The sequence below is a fragment of the Phaseolus vulgaris genome, chromosome 8, assembly GCF_051622355.1.
Source record: "Phaseolus vulgaris cultivar YP4 chromosome 8, ASM5162235v1, whole genome shotgun sequence".
Taxonomy (NCBI): Eukaryota; Viridiplantae; Streptophyta; class Magnoliopsida; order Fabales; family Fabaceae; genus Phaseolus; species Phaseolus vulgaris.
The window spans coordinates 30,668,419-30,687,011 of NC_143505.1; the positions used below are offsets into that span (position 1 = coordinate 30,668,419).

General features: G+C 36.6%; 1 long non-coding RNA gene across 4 annotated transcripts; it reads left to right on the top strand.

Moving 5' to 3' along the window:
- The first annotated feature begins 6,980 nt into the window (after positions 1–6,980).
- LOC137823992 (uncharacterized) lies at positions 6,981–10,300 on the top strand. Of its 4 annotated transcripts, XR_016514903.1 has the most exons (4): positions 6,981–7,123; positions 7,496–7,646; positions 8,345–9,841; positions 9,946–10,300. It is a non-coding gene; the product is annotated as an uncharacterized LOC137823992 (long non-coding RNA). The 4 variants fall into 4 exon arrangements; XR_016514902.1 differs by lacking the exon at positions 6,981–7,123 and having other exon boundaries at positions 7,454–7,646; XR_011083201.2 differs by lacking the exon at positions 6,981–7,123 and having other exon boundaries at positions 7,454–7,646; positions 8,354–9,841.
- Positions 10,301–18,593: the final 8,293 nt, after the last annotated feature.

Genomic DNA, 18,593 nt, shown 5'->3' on the forward strand with positions numbered 1-18,593 from the left:
TGGTTTCAATCTGTTTTGGCTCATGATTAACTGCCTTAAACGACTATTTTTGAAAGCTATAAAACTAGGATTAATTCCCTATTTCAAAAATACAAAAAAATGAGATTCAAAACACATTTTGAAAGATTGTGAAGATTGCAAGATTGCTTAGGCTTTGCATTGGTTAAAGAGTGGAATAGGATCAATTGTGATTTCCTATAAAAGGAGTAATATTTCCTATTCTCTTTTGTAATTGTTTTCAAGTTTGTATATTTGTAAATTGTTGGTACAGTAAGGTTAGAGGGTGTTCTGACTTTGTGTGTGTGGTGTATCAAAGAGGGTGAGTGTTCTTGAGAGGTCAAGATCACCTCTTTGTTGGTGTGTGTGTTTGTAATATGTTGTCGGTTACATAGTGGAATCTCAGTAGTTTTCTGAGAACTAGATGTAGCTCTGGTAAGGAGTGAATCAGTATAATTACTTATGTGATTCTCTCTTTCTCTCACTCATTAAAATTGTTAAATCTGTGATTTTATAAACTGTTGTAAAAAAAATCAGTTGATTCGCATAAACAACCGATTGAATTTCTGGAATCAACTTAAAACTGCTTTGCTGCTTGGTTGATCTAATTGCTTCTTCTGTGCTTCATCATTAATCTTCATTCTTATACAGTATTTGCGAAAATCTTTCAATAAACAATCCATCCCTCATCTTGTTTAAAGCCATTAATTCTAACATATTTGACTGGAAAGTACTTATATATACTCCTTCATATGAATCTCAAGGCACAACACCTATCCCAATTGTTATAGCAAGTTTTGCCCCTACAAATATATTGGGCTCAATTTTGTTAATAGTCTAAAAAAGTCATTGAAAAAGAATGCAAAGAAACTCTAGTTTCTCGAGATGGGATAAAGGAAGAATGTAAGTTTTGTTAACATCCTTTGTTGCTTAGCTTTAGGAATCAATGTGACAACTACTCAGAGTACTTACCACCCAAACATCAACATTTCACCCTAGCCCACCAAAAAATCAACCTTATTCATCATAAACACCACTATCACCTCATCTGACATCGCAACCATGATGAGCTACCTCTACCTTTTATTGATTATGACAAAGTGGTTTACATTTTGTTATTTCAAGTGTATTAGATGCTTTGTGTTTCATTTTATACCTTCTATACTGACGAATATAATTTTATTCACACTTATTAACTTTAATCATAAATTATTGGAATGTAATAATAAATAAATCCATTGTTTTAATTAAGATTCATATAATTGGTTTTATTTGGGCCTAATTATTATTTCTATTAATTCTGTATTTTTAACCCAAGTTGTTTCTTTAGAATCAAAATAGGAAACAAAATCTAAAACAAAGAATTAGAGAATTAAATCTGCAAATATCTCAAAAAAGGAATTGAATGCAAATTTTTGTAGGGATATTCTCTCAAAATCCTGCAATTAAAATTTCTCTACAAAATCCTTCAAAAATAGAGCAAATATACTTTGAATATAATATTCAAGAAAATCTTTTGCAATATCTCGCGCAACAATGCTGGAATCAATTACCGTCAATGAACAGATCTGAAGAAAATTGGAAACAATATATTTGGAAGAGAAGCAATAATAAAATCTGATATTGTTTGAGAATGAAGATATATGTTTTATAATTTGAAACAGGAAAGGAAGCATCTAATAATTGTAAAACAATATCATAAGGCATATTTTTAACCTAATTTTGTGCAAGAAAAGAAGATTATAAAAGAGACTTCAGAAGAAGGAAGAGAGGAGCTTTTGAGATCGCGTTTCATAGGAGCAAACACATTCTAGACCTAGTTTTCTTTTCTTCTTTGTAATTCTTTTGGTTTTCCTTCACATGAAATGCTAAACCTTTTTGGTTAATTCCTTTGTAATTCCCCATTGAGTTCTGAGGTTTTGATCAATAAAAGTTTCATTTTTCAATTCTCTATAGCAGTTGTTTTAATATTCTAATCTCTGGAAAATTGATTTTTGTAAGAGGTTGTACTTGAACGCATGATTGAGAGTCTTCCTTATCTTAAACTTTGGTTTCTTAGTTAGTTCACATTGTTTTAATTAACTTCTTGGACGCATGATTCAAGAGAGAGGAGATAATCATTCTCATGCAATGGAACAAAGTGGGTATGGATTAAACTAGTGGATGCGTGCTTTACTAGTGAGCTTTAAGTTGAATTAGATTGACGCATGTTCATTTTCGTTTAGCTCTGTGTGAGAATTGAAGGATGATAATCTTTAGATGACCAATGAAGAATTCATTGGTAGATCAACTGCTTTTTATTTGTTGTTTTAATTTCTTTTAATCTCAACCCCTTTTACGTTTATTGTTATTGCTAATTTTTCTTGTTTGCAGATAGATTCTGAACATTGATTTACGAATTTAACTATTGGATTCGTTGGGAGACGACTTGGGGTCATCTGACTGCAATTATACTATCATCTCTCTAGCATTAAACATATCTAAGTTAGAATCATTTTAATTTGAAAGCAAAACGACAACTATCAAATTTATCATATATGTATGCCTTTTATGCATTTCTTTGTGTCTATGTATCTCTTTCTATGATATATGTTTTATCTCTTTGATACAAATATATTTTATATCTTTATGCTTTATCTATATATGTGATGGAAACCATCAAGCCTAAAAAATATTGGCTAAAAGGAAATAAAAGATTACACCTCATGGAGGAAGACTCTACATTTAAATAGTAAAATACTAGGATTTTCTTTCTTCTTTTTAGTCTTGTACAAGTTTTATAGGTGTAGTTGCTCTTGTATTCTTTTTAGGATTTTGTATAGGTATATGTGAGCTAGTTTTAGGCCTCAATTTGGGCTTAAAAAGTCATCCAAAAATCCTAGGGAACATAGTCAATTTTGTCCAAGAAAAGACACATAAAGCTTGAAGTCACACATAACTTATAATATGCACAAAATGGTGCTCCGAAATTTCTCTTATGTGCAACTACATGTGTGTGTTTTTAGTCCCACATTCTCTAAATCATGAAATGTAAGGGGCTTATGTATCTATAAATAACATCCTTTGCCTTGAATTTTTTATTTAATGAGAAATGATTTGCTAAATGCTAGTCTTCTTGTTCTCTTAAAGTCTTAAATAAGAGTAATATTCTCCTAATTCTCTCCAAGGTTCCTTGAGAGAGGAAAGTATGAGCATCTTTTGAAGCTTTGGAAGTTTTAATAATTTTTAGCTTTCCCTGCTTGGGAATAATGGTGTTTTTCCATTAATATGCTTGGTTGCTCTAATTTAAAATATTTAGTATTTATCACAAAAAAAAATGAGAAGACCTAAATAATATGTTCTTGTCTAGAACTTCTAGACTTTCTTTCAATGGATAACGTTTTTTACGATAACAAATAAGAACAAATATTTTAGATGTTATTTCACACTATTGTGTTATGATTATGAAGCTTCCAATGCATGTTTTGTGAAGTTGTAATATCTTCAAATCGTCTATTACACTCAATGTTCTTAATAGTAGCTTCTACTCATATCTTGACTTCAACTTCTTTTTTAGCTCTGGCCTTAGTTTCAAACAATAGGCTCATAAAGCTACCATTTCCCTCAGGCAAGCTTCTCTCGAACAGCAAGACTATCCTTTATCTTTTTCTTGAGTTCAAGTAAAACATTTAGCAGATTGGTCTTGTAAAGATCATAAGATTGGTGAGGTGAGACTTTGTTGAATTGAATTTAAAACTCTCAAACTCTATAACAGTTATTCTTTGAGAAGATAGTTGTGTTATTGTCTAGAAAACATAGATCAACTAGTTTCATACTATAAGACTCTTCTTTTCATATGAAGTATTCTTCATCTATATCTGAGCTAGACTTTGAGCTGTTCTAATGGTCTCAATCTTAGAGGCTTTTTCCTCTTTTTAAAGGAACCCTTCTCTTACTTTGACAATTTGAGACTGACCAGTTGTCTGAGAACTATTTTTCATCATTGGTACATAACTTCTTTTAACAAGGAAAGAGAATTATATCTTAGAAGACTTGCAAAATGTTAGAGTACATTTTGAAAGGTTTGAGTAGAAATTTGAGATTAGGTAGTAGATTATAAGACACATAATTCAACAAACATTTTTAATGTATCGAATTTAACTTAGTTAAATTTAAAAAATTAAATAGTTGAAAATTTTGGAAATGTTTATTTTAATTTAAGAAAAGCATTTAACGACATTTAGAAAAAAAGTTGAAAATTCAAGAAAAAAAATGGTATTAAAAAAAGAAATTATTTGTTTGTATTTGTTAAAATGTTAATAAATTACTTAATCCAATAATTGAAAAATAAAATAAAATAACATTTTAGAAATATTTTACTTTGATATGCAAGAAGATACTTACCATTTAACAAATAAAAGCATCATCTAAAGGTCAAAAACTATTTTTTTAAAATAATAATACTTATAAGGTGACATATTATGTTTTAACATTTCTTTTAAGTTATATAATTTTCTTGAATATAAACTAATTTGGTAGGGATGGTAATGTTGGTTGGCTCGTCCCACATTGCCCTGTTCTGTTTTAGGCTCGCAAAATGTGGGTCAAGTTAGCCCATCTTACATAGGAAATGCGGGTTGATTTTATTGGCTTACGAATCAACCCACATAATTTTTTTTTTAAATTAATGAAAAATAAATTTTCAAACATAAATTTTGAATAAATTTATTTTTTGTTTATTAAATTAATGTTTTTTCTCATTTAGATGAATTAGTTAAATGGTTTCACAAATTCTCACGACACATGTGTAATAAGATATGAATAAAAAAATTATTATTAAATTTTGATTTTTAATGAAATTTGGATTTTAATTGTACTAATAAATTAACTAATAAAATATTTTATTAAATATATACACTTTTTTAAGATGCTGATAAAAAACACTTTTTTAAGATAATACATTAGACACATTATTACTATTCTAATTGAAAAATAATAAAAAATAATATCTATAATATATAATATACAAATAAATATATAATATTATATTTAAATTTGATTATAAAAATAATTTAGATTTGACTACTTCATTGGATATGAGTATTGAAATATAAACAATTTATGTATTTCAGAAACACAAAAACACATTGGAAGAAATTATGAAGGTACAAAAAGAAATTTCTAAAATTTTAATATATACAAATTAAGTGGGTCGATCACCCTTTTTCACACTTGACCCACACAAGCTGCAAATCATGCAGGATGGGTTTAGGCGAAGGAGCAAATTAGAGGAAGTTTCTTCCAACACCCTTATGTTTTTCTTCTTGCACTCCCACAATGTTATGCAAAGGCAAAATTGTCCCTATTATTTTTTAAAAACCCTAAAATGCACAAACATACTTTGCAGACTCCATTTCTCTCTAAACGGTAGCGGTGCTGCTCCATCTCTTGGCAAAGGAAAACATTTATGTTGGTGGTGGTCGGTGGTGTCTCGACAACTTGGTGGTGGTTGGATGGTTTCTCTTGGCAGTTTCCTGTTTGGAGAAGAAGGAAAGAAAATCTTTTGGTTTTCAGATATGTAATTCCGTTTTGTTTTTTTTTTTTCCGTTTCCGTGGTTTATATGTAGTATTCCAAACAATGCAGTCTGAAAATTTTACAGAATAGAGAATCCGCATTTGTTTTTTCACATTCCAAATTATTGAATTCGCAGAACTCTCGAATTGGAGAATTAGTAAATCTTATGGATCCAACAATCCATAATTCAAAAAAATCATTCACGATCCACCAATCTATAATTCAAAATATGCATTCTAGATTAAAAAATCCATAAGTCAAAATAACTTCCAGATCCATCAATCCGTAACAGAAATTAGGCTTTTGGATCCAACAATCCAGAAATCAACAATTTATTCAAAATTTGCTTCTGGAACAACCCCTCTTCCAGAAAATAAAATGATTTACTTACATACTGGTGCATCCAAAAATCACATTTTCACTTCCGGATTGATCAATTCGTAGCACACCCCCAGATCCCGATTTTCGCTAACCATAAAAACTCCACAACAACCAATGTTCTTAAAAAAAAACTTAATTCTTACCTCTAAAAGCCAAGCAACACTTCGACAACACAATCCACTCATCCACCTTACTCTGCACAGCTAAAATGACCCTCCACTAGCGCATGAAATGAATGAAGAAGAAGAACAATGTCAAACCAACTCAACCACGGTGCCCTTTTTCAAATAAAAGGTCAAGGCCAGTTTCAGAATTTTTAAAATTATGGGAGTGTAGGAAGAAACTGCCCAAATTAAAATAAGCAAACTGTCATGTGTGTTTTTTGTCAGGTCACATGCCAGCTCTGAGTGCCCAAGTCGCATTGCCTTTCCTCGAAGGCAATTTTTTCCTGCACCATATCATTTAAGACATGTACCCAAGATAAAATTGAAAATCCAACATTGTTCTTGGCTTCATGTTTGCTTACGGATACAGAAATTCGGAAGTGATTGTTATATATTCTGGATTTAGATATCCAGAAGGTCATTTTTGTCCTTTATTTAAGCTTCTGGATGGTCATATCCGGAAATGAGTTATGAGTTATGGATTTTCAAGTCCAAAATGGTATGCTGTAAATGATGTTGAGGAATGAGATTCGGAACTTATTTATGTTTGTTTATGAATTTTGACATCCAGAATGTCATTTATGTTATTTAGGTAAGCTTCCGAATCGTCAAATCCAAAAATAACATATTAGTTTCGAATTTTCATATTCAGAAGTTCGTAATTTAACTTACGAATATATATCTAAAAAACAAAATCTTTTAAATCATTAAAAATGAAACAGACATTTCATCTTGTATGCGGAATCAGCCTTCCTAGAATTTGAGGATTCAAGCTTACGAAAAAGGTTTAAGTTTCACGGTTATTAGTCAATCACTGCATTATACTGATACAATTCATATTTTAACCTCATCCAAAATTATATAAAAAAATCATTTCAAAAAAACAAAGTGCGAGGGCATTGCCATTTGAAAGTACCGGGAAACCGCACCTTTCCCCATTTGCAACTATTTCTCCGAATCCAGTCCCTTAAACTCTAATAATAACTTGAAAAATCCCCAATTCGCCCACAATAAATATTTTTGCAAGGTAGTTTGTTTAGCACACGAGGTGCTTGTTAAAATGCTTATGTTATGTCTCTCTTTTTCTTGGATTAGTTGTTAGATCACACACACATACTTATCTTATATTTCTTCGATTCCTTGTGAATTTTCTAATGACTTATGTAACTTCTGATGTGCTATTATTATGCTACATTGTTTTAATAATATAAATACTCGACAAAACAATCTTTGTCCTATTACTCGTTCATATAGGATAGGAAAGCCAAAGAGGTGAGGGTAAAATTGTAATTTTCTTAAAATTACTCCTGTTTGGATAATTTTGGACTGGCTTCCTAATATTTTGTGCTATCTTATCTCAAAAAATCAATTAAGGAATGAATTTTGAATTTTGCTGCAGGATTATGATCTAGCAGACTTCAAATATTCGGCCTCATTTTCAAGAATTGCTCTGTCCAGCCATTGCCACCAAACCACCTTTCACGTGTGAGTGACTTAGGCTCCAGAATGCTCCACCTACACCAGTGTCTCCACTCCTAGCTCCCCTGCAAGTAAACCTCACCACCACTCTTTCTTTTTTCGGTTTTTATGAATTTGGGTTTTATTTCATTTGGGTCGTTTTAGGCTTGACTGTTTTCTTCAAAGGACTGGATTGTATGTGTTTTTGGTTCTGGATCAGCATAGCTTTATTAGTTTCTGACTTGTTCTTGTAAGAATTTTATAGATCATGATCTTTTAAGTTGAGGCTGTTAGGTTTGTATTTGGGCATAAAATTATTTAATAAAGCAAGGCAATACTAGTAACCACGTAGGAAGGATATCAAGTGAAAAATAAAATTGAGAGGATAGACTGTCAATTGTGCAATTAAAATATATGCTTAAGATTTAGAATTTAGCAAACTAATCTTAAGAATGTTGCATAAGTATTAGCTTATGCTAATGCTACTTCTGCACTTGTCTGCATTGTAATTGTGATCTCTTTTGGGCTTTGAGTATGGGTGTCAATGCGAGTTGGTCCGTCCCGCATAGGTTCGCTTTGTGTTTGATCTGCAAAATGCGAATTGGGTTGTTCCGTCCCAATGTCACTCTTAATACTAGCTCTTTTATATGATTAAAATAAAACATTCATTTTTTTAGTATATTAAATTCAATTTTTTTAAAATAAAATAAAATAAAGGTCACACTGCAATAATGAATGAATGAGGTATGATTCTTTTTTTACAAAAAAATAATAATTATTTTTTTATTAGGCTGGCCAGCGGACCAACCTGTAGTACAGGCCAAAGCGGGTTAGCTGATTAGATTAGTGAGTCCGACTTGCACTTTTTGGTAGTGAGCCGCAGACCGGTCCGCTTCGTATTGTCACCCCTAGCTTTGAGCAAAGAGGTTAAGCCATGAGATTATAGGAATTTATATGTATTTAGTGTGAATTTCAAAAGGGCACGTATTGCTTGGTCAATGGATGTTGTAATTATTAATTTGCATAACATTTTTGTATGATTAGTATAATCTTATTTTTTTCTTGCAATTTTATAATTCTCTGTTATTTCCATTTCTTGTGCTTTTTCAGTTTTCTTTAGATAGCCAACCCAGAAGGGTTGAGTCAGGTTGGCCAATTAATTCACCACTGAACTAGGCTAGGTTGGGTTGGCTCATTTTGAGCTCAAACAACAAAGTTCTAGTTGTCTTGTTTGAGCTGGTGTGTATAGGTAAACAGCTTAATAAATGTATATATAATAAACTATTGTTACGTTAGAGCTTATGGAATAAATTTTGGTGCAACACTTAATGAAAAGTTAAAGGAGACACATAGGATTTGAAACCCACTCTTAATTCTATTAAAATTGAATAATCTCAAAACATCAAGAGCTTCGCAGTGAAATGTTTTCAGCAGTTTGAAAAATTGGTATGTCAGGAACCATTCGCAGCCATACTACACGTATAACCACTGTGCTTTGCTGACTATCAATGACTGTCCTCTGCATTTCTTGTTACTGTGTCGGGTTTACACTTCCCAGACTTTCTGATTGGAGTCTTGAGCGGCTCCCAGAAAAAAACTGTGGTTGTGCATCTCCATATTCTCCTTAATTGTGTCAATCTTACATGTATGTAGCAAGTGAAGGTCTCTACATTGTTCATCAACAAACAAATCATACTATATAACAATGCCAGAATAGCAACAATAGAACAGATGCAAAATAGGCCAAGGAAAGGTTGAAATCCAGTCGATGACCTATCCTTTGCCTTGCTCTCTAAAGGAGAACAAGTGGTATTGCCTCCTACCGTTAGCATATCTTTTTCTAGTTGTTCGGTCTCTCCACTCTCTATCACTTTCAGCAATGCTTCAGATATGTCAGTAGCCAGAGTTGAACCCTTTCGAAATACCTAAGTAATAAAACAACCAAAATAAACATGCTAATTAGAACAGCTTCAGAAATAGGAAAATCACATTTGAAAAATAGTATGTGCAGTATCTCATAAGTTAAGTTTGGTAGGAGAGAAAATTGGAGAAATGCATTAGATGAGTCCTTGACTATTGGTATATATAAGAAAACTTTCACAAGCCTACAATGTCATAAAATGGTGAGAATAAGAGGAGAGAGACCACCCACAAAACCTAAGCCTCCAAGCCTGAAAGTGTTCCCTGCTTTGATTAAACCCCTGCATGAGTACTTTGCCAAAAAGACCTTAGCGTGAGGTGCAATAAAGAAAGCAGCTTCGATATCTTTGTTCCGAAAGGCAGCAGGGTAATCATTTATATTGTTAATTTTTTTAATGTTCTCACGCTTGAATTTGTGTACCTCGGTCAAATACTTCACAATGAACGAATTTCCATTACAACCAACTGCAGAATTTCTTTTCAGAAGGGTCTGGATATCTAACACAGATGGCTCTAGTTGTGAAACAGTCATCATGGAAGTCAAACTTGCTGTGAAAGTACTAGTTGCAATGAGGATCACAAATAACCATGGTGCCAGCACAGTTCGAGCCAGGGGGCTTCTAATCTGCTCTCCTGCTTATTGTAATTTAGAAATGTACACAGAATTAGGAATAAGAAGGAGGAAGAAAGAAGTGTGATTGAAAAGGCTTGGTCAGTATCATATTCTTTATACAGTCAATAGTGAATACTGCTGACGAAACAGGGATATCTCTACATGGATTTTGACCATCTATTACTATATTTTCATTTTCTTCTTAGTCGTACAGTTTGAAAATGTTCATACGAAAAATCTTAATGAAGTTGGACAAAGAAATGCGGTATCTTAGTGTTAGCTGAAGTTTTGGTCTTTTATCGGATGTTGATCAAAGTTGTCAAGCTCTCTCGTTAACCTTATTTTTTTTAATCAAAAATAGAGTATGAAAAAGCATCATCATATAATATATGATCCCAAGTAGGTTGACACTTTATTTTATATCAATCAATTGCAGCATACCCAAATAGCATAAAAATAAAGAAAAGTACAGAAGAGTAGGACTATACCAAAACCTACTAAAGAAACAAATCTATAGTAAGGTTGAGAATACCTATTCTTAAAGAAATGGTATCTAAGAAAATCTGGAACGTAATGCCACCAGTGAGTAAAAGCATGTTAGCCTATCAGCACAATGATTCCCTTTCCTCTAAATATGAAAAACATGAAATCTCATATTTTTATAATATTGTATGAATCTAAGCAAAGAAAATGAATTAACTCACAATTAAACTCTTTACTAGATAAACTCGATTAAACTTTCAAATCAAAAGGCCAGTTTGCGAATTTGAAAACAATAGCTGTTCCAATTGGTGGAGTTCATGCCAAACTGCATCCTCAGGATAAGTATGCTACCACTAAATTAAAACCTCAGTAATAGGTTTGTTTGCTTTCTTCTTCATTCTTCTGTCCAATATAACCAATGGTTTAAGCTGAATGTCCCCATCCTCAGTATAGACTGGAAGATCCTTGGAAACAATGTGATCACCGTGATGTTTTTTTTAACAAAGAAAGATGAAAAACAGCATGAATTTTAGTTCCAATAGGAAGTTCAAGCTTATTGGCTACTGTACCAGTTCTTTCTAAGATTGAAAAAGGTCCACAATATCTTGTAGCCAACTTATGGAATGGTGTGTTGGCTAATATCATTTGCTTATAGGGCTGTATCTTTAAGTAGACCAAATCTCCCACAATAAATTCCTTATATATCCGTTTCCGATCCGCATATAGTTTCATTCTATTATGAGATTTTTGTAAATTGAGGTGCAAGATTTTAGCGATACGTTCTCTAGATTTTATGGTGTAGTCAACCGCTTCCACTTGAGAATCTCCCTGCAAAGTGATATTGGGCATTTGATACAGACCAACACAGAAAATAAGAGAAAGGAGGTAAACGTGGTATATTATTGATACTGAAAAAGGGAAAATACAGTAGGAGGCTACTGTCCAGAGCTATGCTCCTATAGAGAATTAGCATTCTCCATTCTGCAAAACTGCAATATTCTTTCCCCCCCCCCCCCCCCCATTCTCATGCTAGGTTGTGCCTATAAGGATACACGCCTCACACACCCACAAATCCCGTAACTAACTATCACCCAACCTTTTCTTTCTCTCTCTCTCTGCCACCTCATCATGCTCTGTTAGCCTTTTCAATTCTGTTTCTCCTAGTGTACACACGCCATATTCTAGGCCTATGTAAACCTGGATCAGCTTGAACATTCTTTTGGGCCCATGAATCATTTTGGGTTCTATCAATTCCACCTTCTTGAGATACAACCTTGTCCTCAAGGTTAAAAGCGGGAAATTGATTGAGAATTGTGAGTTCATCTTCCCATGTTGCTTCATCTTTTGATTTGCCTTGCCACTTGATCAAACACTGCTTCACCTCGTCGTCCTGCCGAGACTCTGTTATGCTAGCTAACACCAATTCTGGTTCTGCTGTCTCAACAATTTCACCAGACAGACTCTCAGGAAGGTCTTTCTCCACCTGGCAAGTTCCCACTGCTTTCTTCAGTAAGGACACGTGAAATACTGGATGAATACGTGAGCTGTCAGGTAGTTGAAGCTTGTAAGCAACTGAACCAATGCATTCCAACACTTGGAAAGGTCCATAAAATCTAGCAGACAATTTAGGATTGATTCGATGAGCTACGGATTGCTGTCTATGTGGACGTAATTTCACAAAAACCCAATCCCCCACTTCAAATTTCTGGTCATATCGCTTCTTATCAGCTTGAGCCTTCATCCTAACTTGTGCTCTGAGTAAGTGGCCTTTTAATTGTCGTAACGCTTCATCCCGGTCCAACAGCTCCTGCTGAACAGCCTCTACCTTAGTTTCTCCGACAGCAAATCGAAGTAAAGTTGGGGGTTTGCGTCCATAAACGATCTCAAATGGGGTGACCCCAATGGACTCATGAAAGGTAGTATTATACCAATACTCCGCCCAATGCACCCACTGGATCCATGTTCGTGGCTGGTCAGCAATAAAACACCGTAAGTACGTCTCTAAGCAACGGTTAACGACCTCTGTTTGTCCATCCGTTTCGGGATGATAAGCTGTACTCATGGTAAGGTGACTTCCCTGCAACTTGAACAACTCCTTCCAAAAGTTGCTGACAAAGATAGGATCGCGGTCACTTACAATAGACTTCGGTGTTCCATGTAAACGAACCACTTCCTTGGTAAAGTGTTCTGCTACCACTCTAGCTGTGTACGGATGCTTGAGGGGAATAAAATGAGCATACTTGGATAGGCGGTCCACGACCACAAACACCGAGTCAATTCCCTTCACCTTTGGTAATCCATTGATAAAATCCATGGATAAGTCATCCCAAATTTTTTCTGGAATAGGTAGAGGCTGTAATAATCCACCGGGAGTGGTTGCCAAGTACTTCTGCCTCTGACAAACATCACAACTCCTGACGTATTCTTGAACAACTCGTTTCATCCCTATCCAATAGATGTTGGCAGCCAACTTCCTGTAGGTACGGTAAAAACCCGAATGCCCTCCTTGAGGGGTGGCATGGAATTCGTGAAACAGCTTTGGGATCCACATGGACTGAGCTGAAATTACTAAGCGCCCTTCATAGTATAAAACCCCTTCTCTATATGAGAAACCAGGTTTACTTGTGGTATTTGCTTTGAGTGCTGCAATGATAGTAGCCAAAGCCTCATCTTGATGAACCTCCTCCATTAACTGCCCTCCGTCACTCCACACAGGGTAAGAAATTAAAGAATGCAACTCCCCTGTCTCGTACATTCTGGACAAAGCATCTGCCCCTCCGTTCGTGGCCCCTGGTTTATAAACAATGTCAAACTGGTACCCCAAAAGCTTGGCAGCCCAATTCTGTTGGTCCATGGTGGAAATCCGCTGATGCAATAGCTGCCGCAGACTCTTTTGATCAGTATATACAATAAATTGCCTACCTAACAAATAAGGGCGCCAGTGCTGCACAGCCAAGACAATTGCCATCAATTCCTTTTCATATGCTGACTTTGTCTGATTTCTTTCACTCAAAGCCTTGCTAAAAAAAGCCACAGGTCTGGAATTCTGCATAAGAATTGCCCCTACTCCACAGCCCGAAGCATCACTTTCAATGATGAAAGGTTGTGAAAAATCAGGTAGAGCAAGAACTGGGGCTGTTGTCATCTTTATCTTCAAAGTGTCAAATGCTAGCTGAGATCTAGGATTCCAGGTGAATCCATCTTTCTTGGTCAGCTCCGTCAGGGGACGTGCTATCCTCCCATAGTCCTTGACAAATTTCCGGTAATATCCGGTAAGTCCCAGAAAGCCTCGCACACCTTTCACATTTTTGGGAGTTGGCCAATTGATGATACTAGCAATCTTGGCAGGATCCATAGTCACCCCTTGTTGAGAAACCACATGACCCAAATACTCTATTGAACACTGAGCAAAAGCGCACTTCTTCCTGTTGACAACCAACTTCTGGTCACGTAAGATCCTCAACACTGTGGAAAGATGCTGAAGATGGGATGGCCAATCGTGACTGTATACCAGTATATCATCGAAGAAAACCAACACAAATCTTCTAAGCATGGCTCGAAACACCTCATTCATTAGGGACTGAAACGTAGATGGAGCATTCATCAGGCCAAAAGGCATTACCAAATACTCGTAGTGCCCCTCATGTGTGCGGAACGCCGTCTTGTGGACATCTTCACCTCGCACCAACACTTGGTGATACCCGGATCTGAGGTCAAGCTTGGAAAAATACATAGCTCCGTGCAACTCATCAAGCAACTCATCAATCACGGGAATTGGAAACTTATCCGGCACGGTTGCTTTATTCAAAGCCCTATAATCCACACACATTCGCCACGATCCATCCTTCTTCTTCACCAGAATAACAGGGCTAGAAAAAGCACTCTGACTGTGGCGTACTAACCCTGCTTGCAGTAATTCTTTGGTCTGTTTTTCTATTTCATCTTTGTGATGATGGGAATAGCGATAGGGTCGAACATTTACCGGACCTTGTCCTTCCAACAGGTTGATTCTGTGTTCTATTTGTCGCCTTGGTGGTAGTCCAACGGGCGTTGTAAAAATTTCTGCAAACTGCTCCAATAAATAGTCGAGCTGCTGTTTCTGAATTGGAGTCAAACTCGTCATCTCAGTGGTCTGTGCAACTCTGTTCTTGGGCACCAATTCAGAGGCAAAAAACCATTCCTCAACCCACTTACGTGTGTTTCCCACAAAGCTTTGTAAAGCTATTTGTGCAGTATGTTTTGTGCTCTGTCCCTGTACCATGACCCACTCTTTGTTGTGTTGGAATCTCATGGTCTGCTTTCCCCAATCCACCACCATTTCTCCTAAGGTAGCCAGCCACGACATGCCCAAAACCACATCAATGCCTTCTAAATCAAACAGCAAGGTATCCACAAATAATTTAATTCCCTCTAATTCAATTTCCACCTGCTTACATTCTCCTCTGGCTACAACCTTATGACCATCTCCCAAGCGAATTCTCATTTCCTTAGTGAGTTCCACTTCCCATCCCATGGTTTGAACCAACCTCTTAGAAATGAAGTTGTGTGTTGCCCCACTGTCAACTAAAATCACAATGGGTACTCCCTTAATTGCACCTTCCAATTTCATTGTCTGGGGTTGAACAGTACATGTCTGCAGGCTCAATACAGTGCATTCACCATCAATTTCCAGGTTCTCTTCTTCCATCTCCGTTGAAATCAAAGCCTGCGCTTCACCTTCTTCCTCAGATTCTTCTAACACCATTATCCTCAATTGTTTATCCGGACATTGGTGAAGGGGGTGAAATTTCCCCCCACACTTATAGCATAACCCTTTCTGCCTTCTTTCCAAAAGTTCCTGGTAAGGAAGATGGCGGATTCCACGATCCTTCTGTGTTGCACGTGATTTTTCTGTCGCTGGTAGCCGCCCCTGTTTTTCATCGTTGTTTTGGATCATTACCCAGCCTTGACCCTGTTCACGGCCCACAGAAACTAGCCCATTCATAGTGGGGTGGGTCGACTTATTGTATTGACCAGACCCATACCCGAATCGGGGACCCATACCTTTCGACCCAGTGGCAACCCGATTGCGACCCTGCAACTCGTTCTCTACTGCCTTCGCTAATGTAATGAGGCGTGAACGTGGCAACGGCCCCATCGCACGCATACTCCTCACTCTCGCACGAATATCATCGCGCAACCCATGGATGAAATACCCAAAATATTGTTCATCTGGTAATTTTGGGATCTGGGCTATTAAACGTTCAAATTCCAGAACGTAGGTGTCCACTGAACCATTCTGCTGGAGTGAAGACAATTGTTCAAAGACATCTCCCTCACTAGTGCTTCCATAACGCTCCAGCAACTCTTGGATGAGTTTCTCCCAAGTCAAACCAGAATCCAGATGCAGCAGAGAATTGAAGAAATGAATTGTAGATCCCTCCATACAAAGATGGGCTAAGTTCACTCGTACCTCAGGACTGGTTTCCATGACATGAAAATAGACCTCTGCTCTAGCAATCCATCCAGCAGGGTCTTCACCAGTGAACATCGGCAGTTCGACCTTCTTCACTGATTGACGAAACTCGTCCAACAGTTCTCCGTTCAGCTTCAACCATCCTGAGCCAAACGTCGGTCTGCCGGAATCTCCTCTTTCCTCACCGTTCCGATTCTTGTTTCCGCTACTGTCTGTCTCCTTGTCTCCATCAGTCCGCTTCAATTGCAAACTCTGGCTCAGCATCGCCAATAGTTGTTCCTGGTTACTCTCAGCCTTCAATTGCATTGTGTTGAGTGTTGCACGTAGGTTAGCAACTTCATTTTCCAGAGCAGATACTTTGGCTTCCATCTTCTTCGGTGGCATTCGTCAGAATTGTCACACCTCCTAGCACTGGTTTCTTCCTCGCAAATCCGGCAGGTCGGACCAGTTTGATACAGACCAACACAGAAAATAAGAGAAAGGAGGTAAACGTGGTATATTATTGATACTGAAAAAGGGAAAATACAGTAGGAGGCTACTGTCCAGAGCTATGCTCCTATAGAGAATTAGCATTCTCCATTCTGCAAAACTGCAATATTCTTTCCCCCCCCCCCCCCCCCCCCATTCTCATGCTAGGCTGTGCCTATAAGGATACACGCCTCACACACCCACAAATCCCGTAACTAACTATCACCCAACCTTTTCTTTCTCTCTCTCTCTGCCACCTCATCATGCTCTGTTAGCCTTTTCAATTCTGTTTCTCCTAGTGTACACACGCCATATTCTAGGCCTATGTAAACCTGGATCAGCTTGAACATTCTTTTGGGCCCATGAATCATTTTGGGTTCTATCAGCATTGAAGGAGGATAACCATATAATGCATCGAACAGTATCATTCTAGTTGTTGTGTGAAATTTGGTATTGTACCATAATTCAGCTGAAGACAAAGGATAGTCCCTGGCAACACAACGTAAACAACCTTCTAAAACTTTGTTGACAACTTCCGTTTGGCCATCGGATTGGGATTGAAAAGCAGTGAATTTAAACAATTTAACCGAATGATGTGACATAAACTCTTTTCAGAAGGCAATATTAAAAATGGCATCTCTATCTGAAACTATTTCACAAGGCCATCCATGTAGTTTGACAACTGTGTCAAAGAAAAGCTGTGCCACTTTAGTTGTGCCAAAAGGGGCAGAAGAACTATTAAAAATAGCATCTTTATCTGAAACTATTTCACAAGGCCTCCATGCAGTTTGACAACTGTGTCAAAGAAAAGTTGTGCCACTTTAGTTGAACCAAAAGGGTGAGTTGATGGTGCAAAAAGAGCATACATAGTAAATCTATTACATATCACAAGGATAATTGTCATTCCCTTTGATTTTGGAAGACCAATTATAGAATCCACTAAAATTTTACTGTTCGATGATCCTTGCCCCAGACTTTACACTTTTGCTTATGATCCTTATCCCACTTTTCTCAAAAAAATATCGACAAAGTCCTTTACCGATGCGTTCACTCACTTGTTGAACCTTTTGAATGCGTCATGGATGATGTAGAAGAGGGACGTTGGCTTTGAGTGTGATTGAAAGTAGTAATAGGATAATTCCAAGTACTAGAAGAAACAACAAACCCCATAAAACATTTCTCTCACCAAATTTCAAGGAAATGACTTACCGGAGAAAACTTATGTGCCATAACTTGAAGAACTTCATCCTACGATCTAGCAATACGGATTGCCTCATACACAGAAGTCGGATTATGCACCCTGACTGATTTTTCTAATTCTAATGTTAGCCCAGAAAGGAAAAAACTTAAAGCCAACACTTCCAACCCGAGCCAATAATGTACCAAATCTTTCAAGATAATCAAGCAAGGTCCCATCTTGCTTCAGTCTTGCTAAATCAGCTATAAGATCATCACCAACACCGGAATCAAATCTGCTAGTCATCCCTTTTCTACCTACTCTATTCTCTTAAAGGCTAGAGGCAAGGCTCAACATAGTAAGTTGGCACTTCACTCCCGACCAAAATAAAATGAACAGCACTCTTGCATGGGGTAAAACTCCAGGACGGAGATGACTTCTAGCTAATGGCTAATGGAAGGTAAGCAAGAAAAAGCAACTCAGCGTGGTTGAGGCATTCATGGTAGCGATAAGCCGTGATAGGTGTAAGAAAAATCGCGCATTAAGGCAAGCAGTATCTAAGAGGTGAGGATAGTAGAAGATGGTCTTCCTATGATAAACAAAAAAAAGGTAGTCCTGTTTTTTGATTGTGCAGATCAAGTATCCGAATGCTCGAGCAAGTAGAGAAGTATACATCTTTAAGAATTTGTTTCCAAGATTTTTCCTTTATTATTAACATTGTGGATGTAATGCCTTTGCCAAGAAAAAAACTTTACCATCTACGGAAAGAAGCAGTAAACGAATTCTGTGACTCAGGGGTTCCCTCTAACTCAAAAAATTGTTCCACTTTGGCCTTCCTATCTTGAATATTTGATCCATCAAATGAAGGAAATGGAATTTGTGCCCTTTCTAACGTTGAAACAACCGTTTCAGCAGATTCAACA